The following is a 12,220-nucleotide window of genomic DNA, read 5'->3' as shown; positions in this document are numbered from 1 at the left end:
AATAAATCTTTTAAATACACGGTCCTGCAGCACATTGTTTGAAAGCTTAGACTCTCGAGATTCCATTAAGCCCACACACAAAGCATAAGATGATTTATAGCAGTCATAAAACTGTAATCTAGTTGTTACCTGAACCGGGCTGCATAAATTCAGTTTGTTTACTTACCTTCAAATTCTTCCCATTATCCAGTTCGGTGAAATTGTCCATTTTTTTTTTCATAAATCCCCAAGAGTCCAAGGAAATGGAATATACAACCCCAAAACAGAAAAAGTTGGGACACAGTAGAAATTGTGCGTAAAAAAGGAATGGAATAATTTACAAATCTCATAAACTTATATTTTATTCATAGTAGAATATAGATAACAAATCAAATGTTGAAAGTGATACATTTTGAAATGTCATGCCAAATATTGGCTCATTTTGGATTTTATGGGAGCTACACATTCCAAAAAAAGTTGGGACAGGTAGCAATAAGAGGCCAGAAAAGTTAAATGTACATATAAGGAACAGCTGGAGGAGGACCAATGTTTAGGAATAGGAATGTTGTCCCATTCTTGTCTATTACAGGCTTCTAGTTGCTCAACTGTCTTAGGTCTTCTTTGGCACATCTTCCTCTTTATGATCCGGCGAATGTTTTCTGTGTGTGACAGATCTGGACTGCAGGCTGGCCATTTCAGTACTTAGATCCTTCATCTATGCAGTCTTGACATTGTAATTGATGCAGTATGTGGTCTGGGATTTTCATGTTGGAAAATGCAAGGTCTTCCCTGAAAGAGACGACGTCTGAATGGGATCATATGTATCTAGAACTTGGATAAACCTTTCAGCATTGATGGTGCCTTTCCAGATGTGTAAGCTGCCCATGCCACACGTACTCATGCAACCCCAAACCATCAGAGATGCAGGCTTCTGAAAAGAGCGCTAATAACAACTTGGGTTGTCATTGTCCTCTTTAGTGCGGATGAAATGGAATCCCAGTTTATCAAAAATAACTTCAAATTTTAATTTGTTGGACCACAGAACAGTTTTCCACTTTGCCAAAGTCCATTTTAAATGACCCTTGCCCAGGGAAAACACTTGTGCTTCTGGATCATGTTTAGATATGGCTTCTTTTTTAACTATAGAGTTTTAGTTGGCAACTGCGAATGACACAGTGGATTGTGTTCACTGACAATGTTTTCTGGACGTATTCCAGAGCCCATGTTATGATTTCCATTACAGTAGCATTCCTGTATGTGATGCAGTGCCATCTTAGGGCCCGAAGATCACAGGCATCCAGTATGGTTTTCCAGCTTTGACCCTTATGCACAGAGATTGTTCCAGATTCTCTGAATCTTTGAATGGTATTATGCACTGTAGATGATGATAACTTCAAACTCTTTGCAATTTTTCTCTGAGAAACTTAGAAAACTTTTTTTCGCTGCAGCATTGGGGGAATTGGTGATTCTCAGCCCATCTTGACCTCTGAGAGACACTGCCATTCTGAGAGGCTCTTTTTATACCCAATCATGTTGCCAATTGACCTAATAAGTTGCAAATTGGTCTTTCAACTGTTCCTTATATGTACATTTAAATTTTCTGGCCTCTTATTGCTACCTGTCCCAACTTTTTTTGGAAGGTGTAGCTCTCATGAAATCCAAAATGAGCCAATATTTGGCATGACATTTCAAAATATCTTACTTTCAACATTTGATATGGTATCTATATTCTACTGTGAATAAAATATAAGTTTATGAGATTTGTAAATTATTCCATTCCTTTTTTACTCACAATTTCTACAGTGTCCCAACTTTTTCTGTTTTGGGGTTGTACAAGCCGAAATCAAAATGATTTGTTCGCCCCACAATCTTGACGTTTCTGACCAAATTACGCTATAAAAAACTGTAAACAATAGTTCACTGCCGGACACCGCATACCCCTGAGTGTCAAAGTAAATGGGAGCTATACCACTTTTAATTTGGGTATGTTGTTTAGACAAAAAACATGAAATTTCAGCCATTTCATAACAGGTTAATATATCCGCCTTATTTGTAAGTGTGAACTTGTGAACTGAACACAGTTTAGGAGCAAGCACGTGTAGTAAATAAACATGAGAATATGATATTACAGTTTGTTTAGTGTCTGTTATATTCCTTACATTTTACTGAAGTTAAAAGTCAACCAGAAAGTAAATAAAGTTCTTACTTTTGAGTTTGTGTGTTTCTCCTGAATCTTCTGTTTCTCTGTATGTGTTGTTTAGATGTTGTTATATTATATCTGATCTTCAACACCTCTCATCATTTGTATAGTTCTTTAGAAAGACTCATTTTCATATTTCATTTCCTTCTAATTTGTATATAACAGGTCATTGTTTAGGGAAGGCCATTGCTGTTGCTTAAGAAAGCAGTTCCCTATCAAAAGCTTTACTCGATGCTGCGCTGCTAAGCGCTATGGGGAAACGTCTTTATCGTTGACCAGCTGAATATAGTGTGCAAACACGTCAATGAAATTGACCCGGAGGTATATAGCCTCGGTTGATGACGACATCACAGCGCACCCGATGCGAGGCTATAAAATAGATGAGCAACAGCTGTGTCATCAGGTCTTTTTATTTTCAGACCAACTACTGAATGAGTGTGTGCTACACTGAAATGCAAATCTCTTTCTTACCTTTTGAACTTCACTTGAGATCTTTGTTAGGAGTTAGATTCCAACAAGATAGAGTGCAGACTTTCTCTCTTTCCGATTTTAAAGGAGTTTAAGTTAAAAAGAAATATGAGTAAGAAGAGTCACGAGCAGTCTAAGTCGTGTTGGTTTTCGCTTTATGGCGAAGGACGACACACACACTTAACTGTTTTGTGTGTTTGGGGGAGGAGCATGCGGTCATGGCTTTGTACAGTCTGATGAGTGCGAGAATTGTGAATCATTCACAATATAAATGATTCGTGCTCGCCGTGATTATTTCTGACCGCAACCTCAAATTAAGTTATATTTCTTCGCGTGATTCCGAAGCGCACTCCGGTGTTTCTTCGGGTTATGTGGGGGTAATTATAATAATGACGTTGATGATATCTCTCTCGGTTCTGCGGAGTTTCATAAACCAGCCTTAGAGCGTTTCTCGCGCGATGAAAGGCGGTCGAGGAGCTTCTCGAGGTGGTAACACGCGCAGAGCCGGATTAACCCAAAGGCAAACTAGGCACGTGCCTAGGGCCCGATTGGCGGGATGGGGCCCAGACAGAGGGGGAATTTTTTTTTTTTTTTACAAATGTCCCATCTCCAATTTCGCCGCTGTCGGGCGGGATCCCCATATCTCCAAAACCATTATTTTTCAGGAAATTAAAAAAACGCCGTATTTTTTAAGTTATTAAACATTATTTCATTAAAGACGAGCTTTATGACTCGGAAGCAGAGAGATACGAGTTTATGCTCTCATTGACGGACACAGACGTCGCCGCTGCCAGCAGTGTTCAACAAATACTGCGGTCACATTGAGCCTTAAAGACGATGCTTCAATAGTTAACCAAAGCTGACTGTAGTATACATCTTACTAAACTCGATTTTAAAGGTTTACGTGATGCAATACAATCTTTAAGTGATGCAATACAAAACACGATGAGCGGACTGCTGTCTAATAAGTGGAAATGAATCTGCTCGCAAACTTACCTTCGTGGCTCACGGGCTTCCTTCTGCACAGAAGCATTACAGCTATCGACTTTTAATAAATGTACTTAAACCTAACTATTTTCACTTGTTAGTGCCCAACAAACAGAAGTACCACATCAATCAAACAGCCATTCTATCTCCAACAAACAAAACATCTACCTGTGTTTAACATTCACAAAATAATTTAATGGTGGTATGCAAAACATTCAATTTAATTCAAAATTGAACTCAACAAAAACACTGCTGCCTGTGTTCCACATGCACAAAACAATTCAATGGTGGTATCCAAAACATTCAATTTAATTACAGTATTATATTAGATACATTTTAAAACTTCAATGCATGTATGATAAGCCTAGTAATACGTAAATATTTAAAATACATCAATAACTGATATCATAGGTTAACACAGATAAAATCATAGTTAAGTCTTTCTTTATTAAGCGCATTACTGAGTGTATTTGTGTTTGTGAGTTTATGACTGTTGTTGTCTGAGGTGGTGACTCGGATGGGGACGCCAGTCATCAGAATGGTTGATTTTCAAGTTCATAGTTCTAATCTGTACCTGACAGAGTTCCATTAAGGACACAGACATGGTTGCTGCAAAAAATAAATAAATAAAGGACAAACGATCATTTCCCTACGTTATATAAGGCATGTTTGCGTATAATAACGAGGCAAAAAAAAAAAAAACAGTTCCTTGCATAATAATTCATGACTTTAATGGCAGAACAAGCGGGGTCAAGATTTTTTTTCTTTAAGCCCCACAAAAATCACGTTAGATACCAAACATGATAACAAAACCAATGGATAGTGGCTAACTAAGTCAAATACAAGCAATATGTGCTTTAAATTCACTTCACAAACGTGAATAGCGTAAAGAAAAATCTAGCAGCCTCAGAAACGATACATTAGAATTTAGCACTACCATTACTTTGAGATAAAACTGTTATACATAATATAAAAACTGTTATTATATAATTCATATAACTGAAACATAAATAACCAGTGTTTTGAAGACATTTACCTCAGTGGACGTGTTGCTCGACAAGGATTTCGTTGCGATTTTCAATCTTGAAGAGAAATATGCAGCGAAGCTCTCCCGCGGATTACTGACACCTATTGGTTATTTACTGGTACTACTGCCTTAACAATGACACTCCCAATGGATAAAGTGAGGATAATTTAATAGCATTTAATATAGCCGTGTAATGACGTATAAATAATACATTTAGAAAAAAAATGTCTGATAGACTGGTTAATATACAACACAGGACTTAATTTGGTATACAAACAACCAATTTGTAAGCAAAGACTAGGCTATGTAAAATGTGAATTCACTTTTATTAGTAACTTTGGTAAGTTTCAGATTTCAATTCATAAATAACCTCGATGGGGGGGCCCAAAAAATGCAGCCTGCCTAGTGTAGTCCATTTATTTAATCCGGCTCTGAACACGCGCCAGGTTGCAAATTGATTGGCCTCGCGAGCCAGAGAACCCCAAACAAAGCAAACTAGCGGATAGATTTCTATAGTGACAAAGGGAGAGGACGAAACATGAGCCTCTCTCTTTCTTTGAGGATCTCCATGGTGAATTAAATAAATCATGGGAAAGACCATACTCATTGCGTGCTTCATGCCCACGGCGTCAATTTATGACTATCGTGGGTACGAAGACGCGCGGATATACCGAAATGCCACAGGTGGAAGAGACGCACGCGAGTTATCTCTCGCCTGGCTCGGCATCCTCATTAAAGAAGCCTACCCTGCCCACGAAACCGTGTAAAATAACTTCAGCTCTCGTGGGCAAAGCTTATCAAGCCGCAGGTCAGGCTGGTGCTGCGCTGCATACTATGGCAATATTACCAGGCTGATCTGTTAAAGGATTTGAGTGCAGGCGAGACGATGGACAAAGAGACATTTGACGAGTTGCGTATGACTACAGATCTGTCTCTTCGTGTCATTAAATAAACGGCTCGCGCTATCGGCCGTACTATGTCTGCTCTGGTAAACACAGAGAGGCATTTATGGCTAAATCTGTCAGGCATAAATGAGAAGGATAAAACTTTTCTTTTAAATGCCCCTGTTTCCCCATTGGGTTTATTTGGTGACACGGTTGACTCCGTTGTCACGAAATTCACTGAAGTTAAAAGCATGAGGGAATATTCCACTCTTTACAGTAGGGCTCGCCGGCATGCGGGCATATCATGTTACATCAGATCACTCCGTCCCGTTGCCTTTACGAAGCCTCTCCACCTCCGCCGCCTCTGGGCTTGCGGGGGGGGGGGGGTTCCAGCCTAATGTTAAAGGCCCTCTGTCTTCAATGTTAAAGGGTTTTTAGCATTCCCCATTTATTCGTCGTCCTCCGCACTTCAATGGCGTGATATTCACTTCCGTGAGACCGGAACGAACGCACGTACTGTTGCAAGAAATACAAACTCTACTGATGAAAGGGGCCATAGAACATGTTCCCCTTCCAGAGAGAAGGTCAGGCTTTTACAGCAGATACTTCCTGGTTCTTACAGTCTGCCTAGCTTTATCACCCCGCACACACACAAAATGTATGGATGCAGCACTGGCTCCATTGAGACTCCAGGGCATCCGCATTTTAAATAACATGGATGATTGGCTAATACTAGCAAATCGCGATAGGTGGCGCTCCAACACAAAGACATTGTGTTAGCACATCTACTTTTTCTAGGGTTGAGACTCAACGCCAAGAAAAGCGTTCTTTCTCATGCCCAGAGAATGACTTATTTAGGGATAGTCTGGGATTCGATTACGATGCGGGCACATTTGTCTCCCTCACGAATCGAGGCCATTCAGCATACCCTGAGCAGAGTCAGGCTAGGCCAGGATCTCACTGTGAAATAATCAGAGGATATTAGGGTTTATGGCATCAGCATCCACGGTGATTCCTTTGGGGCTGTTGCATATGACACCGTTTCAGTTGTGACTCAGAGCCGGAGGGTTTCATCCAAGGGCCAACCCTCAAAGGCTGATTAAAGTGATGTGCCACGGGCTTCATACACTAACTATGTGGATAAGACCCCGGTTTGTTGCCTTGGGTCCCACGCTATGAGCGACTTGTCATCGCAAACTGCTAATGACAGACGCCTCCCTGACGGGCTGGGGTGCGACCTTAGATGGTCGTCCAGCTCAAGGGGAATGGGAGGGTCATCAGCTCGGTTGGCACATCAATTGCCTAGAGCTGATGGCTGTATTTCTGGCCCTGAAATATTTTCTCCGCCAAATGAGAAGCTGTCATGTCCTAGTGCGGGTGGACAACACAGCGACAGTCTCATACTTAAGTCACCAGGGAGGTCGGCGCTCGCGCAATCTGAACAAGATAGCGAGGCAGATTTTTCTCTGGGCTCAGGACAAGTCCCTGTCCCTCAGAACAGTGTACATCCCAGAAAACCTATATGTAGAAGCAGATTTACTGTCAAGGCAGACATTATCGACTGGGGATTGGAAACCCCACCCAGACATAGTGTCTCAGATATGGACCTGATTTTACAGAGAGAAAGTGGACCTCTTGGCCTCTTTTCAGATAGCGCAATGTCTCCTTTACTTCTCTCTGAGTTCCCCAGCCCCCCTGGGTCTGGACGCAATGGCGCACACATGGCCGGACAAACGCCTTTATGTGTTTCCTCCAGTGGCGCTGCTCCCGCAGGTTCTAGCCAGAGTTCGCCAGCAAGGCTCTTGCCTCTTTCTGATAGCACCGCGTTGGCTGAACATTGTATGGTTTTTTAGAGATAATATCTCTCCTCAACGGCTCGCCATGGGCAAGTCCGGAGAGGAGGGGCGTTCTGTCTCATATGATAATGCATCTCAGGCCCCACCTGTGGAATCTCCATGTTTGGCTCCTAAGGGTACCAACTGAGGGACACAGGTTTGTCGCCTGATGTTACTGACACTATTTTGAGTGCTAGGGCTCCTTCCACTAGAAAGAAGTATGCCTTTAAATAGGGTGTCTTTGAAGCATGGTGCATGACATATAATGCAGATCCTTTTAACTGCCAGTTTGCTACAGTTCTGAGTTTTCTGCAGGAAAAGCTGTCAGCAGCTTATGCCCATCCACTCTCAGGTTTTATGTGGCCGCTTTTTCGGCTTGCCACGCTTTGGTGGACGGGGCGCCGCTCGGGAGGCATCCAACGATTGAGGCCTACAGCAAGAACTAAGATTCCTTCGTGGGACCTAGCTATAGTCCTTGAGGGTCTGGTTCAGACCTCCTTTTGAACCTCTAGAGTCAGCGTCTGATAGACTTCTGACACTAAAGATGGTTGTTCTAATGGCGATAACTTCTTTAAAAAGAATTGGGGATATGCAGGCTCTGGCGATCTCGCCATCCTGTCTAGATTTTGCCCCAGGAATGGTGAAGTTGATTTTACATCCTTATCTTGATTACCTGCGTAAGGTTCCCTTTTCGACTGCACATCCGGTCATTCTTGAGACTTTCTGCCCTCCGCCGTTCACCACGCCGGAGCAGGAGTTATACCACAGATTGTGTCCAGTCCGTGCTCTTCAGACTTATGTCCACCGCACTAGCCAGTGGCGTAAGTCAGAGCAGTTGTTTGTCTGTTTTGGGGGCCGCAACAGAGGTGCTGCTGCCACCAGGCAGTCCATATCACATTGGGTTAGGGATGCCATTGCTCCTGCCTTTGAGGCGCGCTGTCAAGTCTCGCCAGCAGGTCTGAGAGCTCACTCCACCAGGGGAGTAGCCTCTTCTACTCCTTTAGTAAAAGGGGCCTCCTTGCAGAGCGTTTGTGATGCGGCAGGCTGGTCCTCTCCGCATACATTCATAAGACTTTATAGCTTGGATGCTCATGTCACTCCAGGATCTCCTGTCCTCGAGTCAACATCTCAAGCTGATGTCTATGCCATTTGTCCATAAAAGGGGTATCCCCCACTGCTACTTTTAGTAAGGGGTGCCTCCTTACAGAGCGTTTGTGATGCGGCGGGCTGGTCCTCTCCGCATACATTCATAAGATTTTATAGCTTGGATGCTCATGTCACTCCAGGGTCTCATGTCCTCAAGTCAACATCTCAAGCTGCTGTCTAAACCATTTTTCCATAAAGGGGTATTCCCCACTGCTATTTATTAGGAAGGGGTGCCTTCTTATAGATGTTTGTGAGGCGGCAGGAGCATCCTTTCTGCACACATCCACTATTTTTAGCTTGGTTGTTTATGTCTGAGATTTCTTTGCGGTCCTTGTGCACACACTTACACATCCGTAAGGGGTCCAGACATCTCCAAGCACGGCAGCGTGGGTATTGTCGTTCCCCATAGCGCTTAGCAGCGCAGCATCAAGTAAAGCTTTTGATAGGGAACGGAGGGGTTACTTGAGTGTAACCTTGTTCCCTGAAAAAGCGGAACGAGATGCTGCGCTGTCTTGCCGTACAGTAGATGTCCCAGGACTGGTCTTCAAACAAAAGATCTGATGACACAGCTGTTGCTCATCTATTTTATAGCCTCGCATCGGGTGCGCTGTGATGTCGTCATCAACCGAGGCTATATACCTCCGGGTCAATTTCATTGACGTGTTTGCACACTATATTCAGCTGGTCAACGATAAAGACGTTTCCCCATAGCGCTTAGCAGCGCAGCATCTCGTTCCGCTTTTTCAGGGAACAAGGTTACACTCAAGTAACCCCTCCGTTTCCCTATGTAGAAAAATGCAAAATATACAATGGCTATGCGCAGAGCCGGATTAACGCAAAGGCAAACTAGGCACGTGCCTAGGGCCCTGTTGGCGGGATGGGGCCCAGACAGAGGGGGAAAAATGTACAAATGTCCCATCTACAATTTTTACAATTGGTCTAATAAGTGGAAATTAATCTGCTCGCAAACTTCGTGGCTCACGGGCTTCCTTCTGCACAGAAGCATTACAGCTATCGAGTTTTAATAAATGTACTCAAACCTAACTATTTTCACTTGTTAGTGCCTAACAAGCAGAATTATTATATTATTTAAACAGCCCCTTTATCTCCAATAAATAAAAACTTTTACTTGTGTTTAACATGCACAAAATAATTTAATGGTGGTATCCAAAACATTCAATTTAATTCAAGTATTATATTACATACATTTTAAAACTTCAGTGCATGTATGATAAGCCTAGTAATATGTAAATATTTAAAATACATCAATAACTGATATCATAGGTTAACACAGATAAAATCATAGTTAAGTATTTCTTTATTAAGCCCATTACTGAGTGTATTTGTGTTTGTGAGTTTATGACTGTTGTTGTCTGAGGTGGTGACTCGGATGGGGACGTCAGTCATCAGAATGGTTGATTTTCAAGTTCATCGTTCCACTCTGTACCTGACAGAGTTCCTTTAAGGACACAGACATGGTTGCTGCAAAAAATAAATAAATAAAGGACAAACGTACATTTCCCTACGTTATATAAGGCATGTTTATGTATAATAATGAGGCAAAAAAAAACAGTTAGCTTGCATAATAATTCATGACTGCAATGGCAGAACTAGCGGGGTCAAGATTTTTTTTCTTTAAGCCCCACGAAAATCACGTTAGATATCTCACCAAACATGATAACAAAACCGATGCATAGTGGTTAACTAAGTCAACAAGCAATCTGTGCTTTAAATTCACTTCAGAAACGTGAATAGCGTAAAGAAAAATCTAGCAGCCTCAGAAACGATACATTAGAGTTTAGCACTACCATTACTTCGAGATAAAATTGTTATACATAATATAAAAACTATTATTATATAATTCATATAACTGAAACATAAATAAACAGTATTTTGAGGACATTTACCTCAGTGGACTTGTTGCTCAACCAGGATTTCGTTGCGATTCTCAATCTTGAAGAGAAATATGCAGCGAAGCTCTCCCGCGGAGTGAAGAAGAGGTGGAGTTACGAGGTTTCTCAGACAGTTGAAATGTCAAATGGATTTAAGAGGTTTGCGCTCAAGCTTTTTCAGGACTTTAGATTGTTTAAAAAATTGTAACAGACCCACGTGGGGACTGACCATTGATTAACCCTTGTGTGGTGTTCATATTTTTGTTACTTAGACCATGTTTGTGGGTCTACTGGACCTCTTAAACCAATGCAGTCATACAAATTTATGTAAGATTGTTTACAGATGTTTACTTTAGCCTTATTGCAAGTAACATAGACAGAATTCATGGTTAATATTTGTTATTTACCACTGGTAGAGGACTATTTATAAACTAAAGTGCCATTCGTTTTTGTGGTAATATGAAATAAAAGAAGAAAATTCTATTCTGATCCAGATTTTGGGGGAAAAACTATTTTATCATAAATAAGTATAAATGAAACCAAGTTTTTCATCACTGTTGATGTTATATTCTTTGAACTTTTTGAAATTGTACACATTTGTGTCAGTCTACACAGCACAGGCCCCAACTGAACAGATGCCGTATCTTAAGAAATTATTTACACTGAACACATAACCTGTTCTTTCCAGCAAACACAACACATTATAAGCAAAATTTTACTGTGTAGTTGTGTTGCGAATGCATTTCTTGCATTTTATACACAAATAATGTGTCCATCTTATTTCCACACACATGTTAAACAATGTGTTGCTATTGAAAATAACTTAGAATGATGAAAATTAATTGATAATATTTTTATTTCTCTATTATTCACTCTCTCTAACACACACACACACACATCTTTGTTGGACATTTAGTTCCCACAATGTGATAAATACCAGGTACACACACGCACGCACATGTTTCTGGTTTCCATGTTTTGTGGGGACATTCCATAGATGTAATGCATTTTATTTCTATTCCCCTTACCTACCCCATTCCCTAACCCCAACCATCACAGAAACCCTTCTGCTACTTCACATTTTCAAGAAACATCATTTTGTTTGATTTATAAGCTTGTTTCCTGATGGGGAAATCAAAATGTCCCCACAAGGTCACAAAAATACTGGTATTCCTATCTTTTTGGGGACACTTGGTCCCCACAACGTGATAATTACCCGGCCGCACGCACACACACACACACCAGGTTTTGTGGTAAACCCATTTTTTTTTACTACACTTTTACTACAGTAAAACCATGGTTATTTTTTGTAAGGGATATAATGGTAAAATGTAGAATGTTTCCTGTTAGACAGAAGGTAAAGTGTTTGGGACAGTGGGGGCAGACAAATGTTCATGCATGATATATAACATGTTGGATGCTTGCGGCATTACAGCAAGAGTAGAAGGACAAAACTCTGACATGCATCCATCACATATGTACAGACATATATACAAACACACTCATGCACTCACAGGAGTCGCAGATAGGAGAAAAACAGAGTAAAGTTACATAGCAAATTCAATTTTCACATTCTTATTACCCCCGGGTCCAGTGGACCCGAACACCACATATGTAATATAAATGTGTAGGGGGGGTACACGATGTACAGTAATTATAAAGTTGTTTATTTTTATGTTCTTCATAGAAAATGAGCCAAGGCCAATGAATCTGAGGTTGAAACAACAATTAATTACATAATTTTTCTTACAGTAAACATTAAAAACGGGTCCCACAGACCCGAACACCACACAAGGGTTAAA

General features: G+C 41.1%; 1 pseudogene; it reads right to left on the bottom strand.

The window, feature by feature from the left end:
• LOC129431932 (uncharacterized) overlaps positions 1-12,220 on the bottom strand; it is a 496,207-nt pseudogene that overhangs the window by 332,741 nt on the left and 151,246 nt on the right.

The sequence above is a fragment of the Misgurnus anguillicaudatus genome, chromosome 1 (assembly GCF_027580225.2).
Source record: "Misgurnus anguillicaudatus chromosome 1, ASM2758022v2, whole genome shotgun sequence".
NCBI classification, from domain to species: domain Eukaryota; kingdom Metazoa; phylum Chordata; class Actinopteri; order Cypriniformes; family Cobitidae; genus Misgurnus; species Misgurnus anguillicaudatus.
This window is presented reverse-complemented; position numbering and strand designations above follow the sequence as displayed.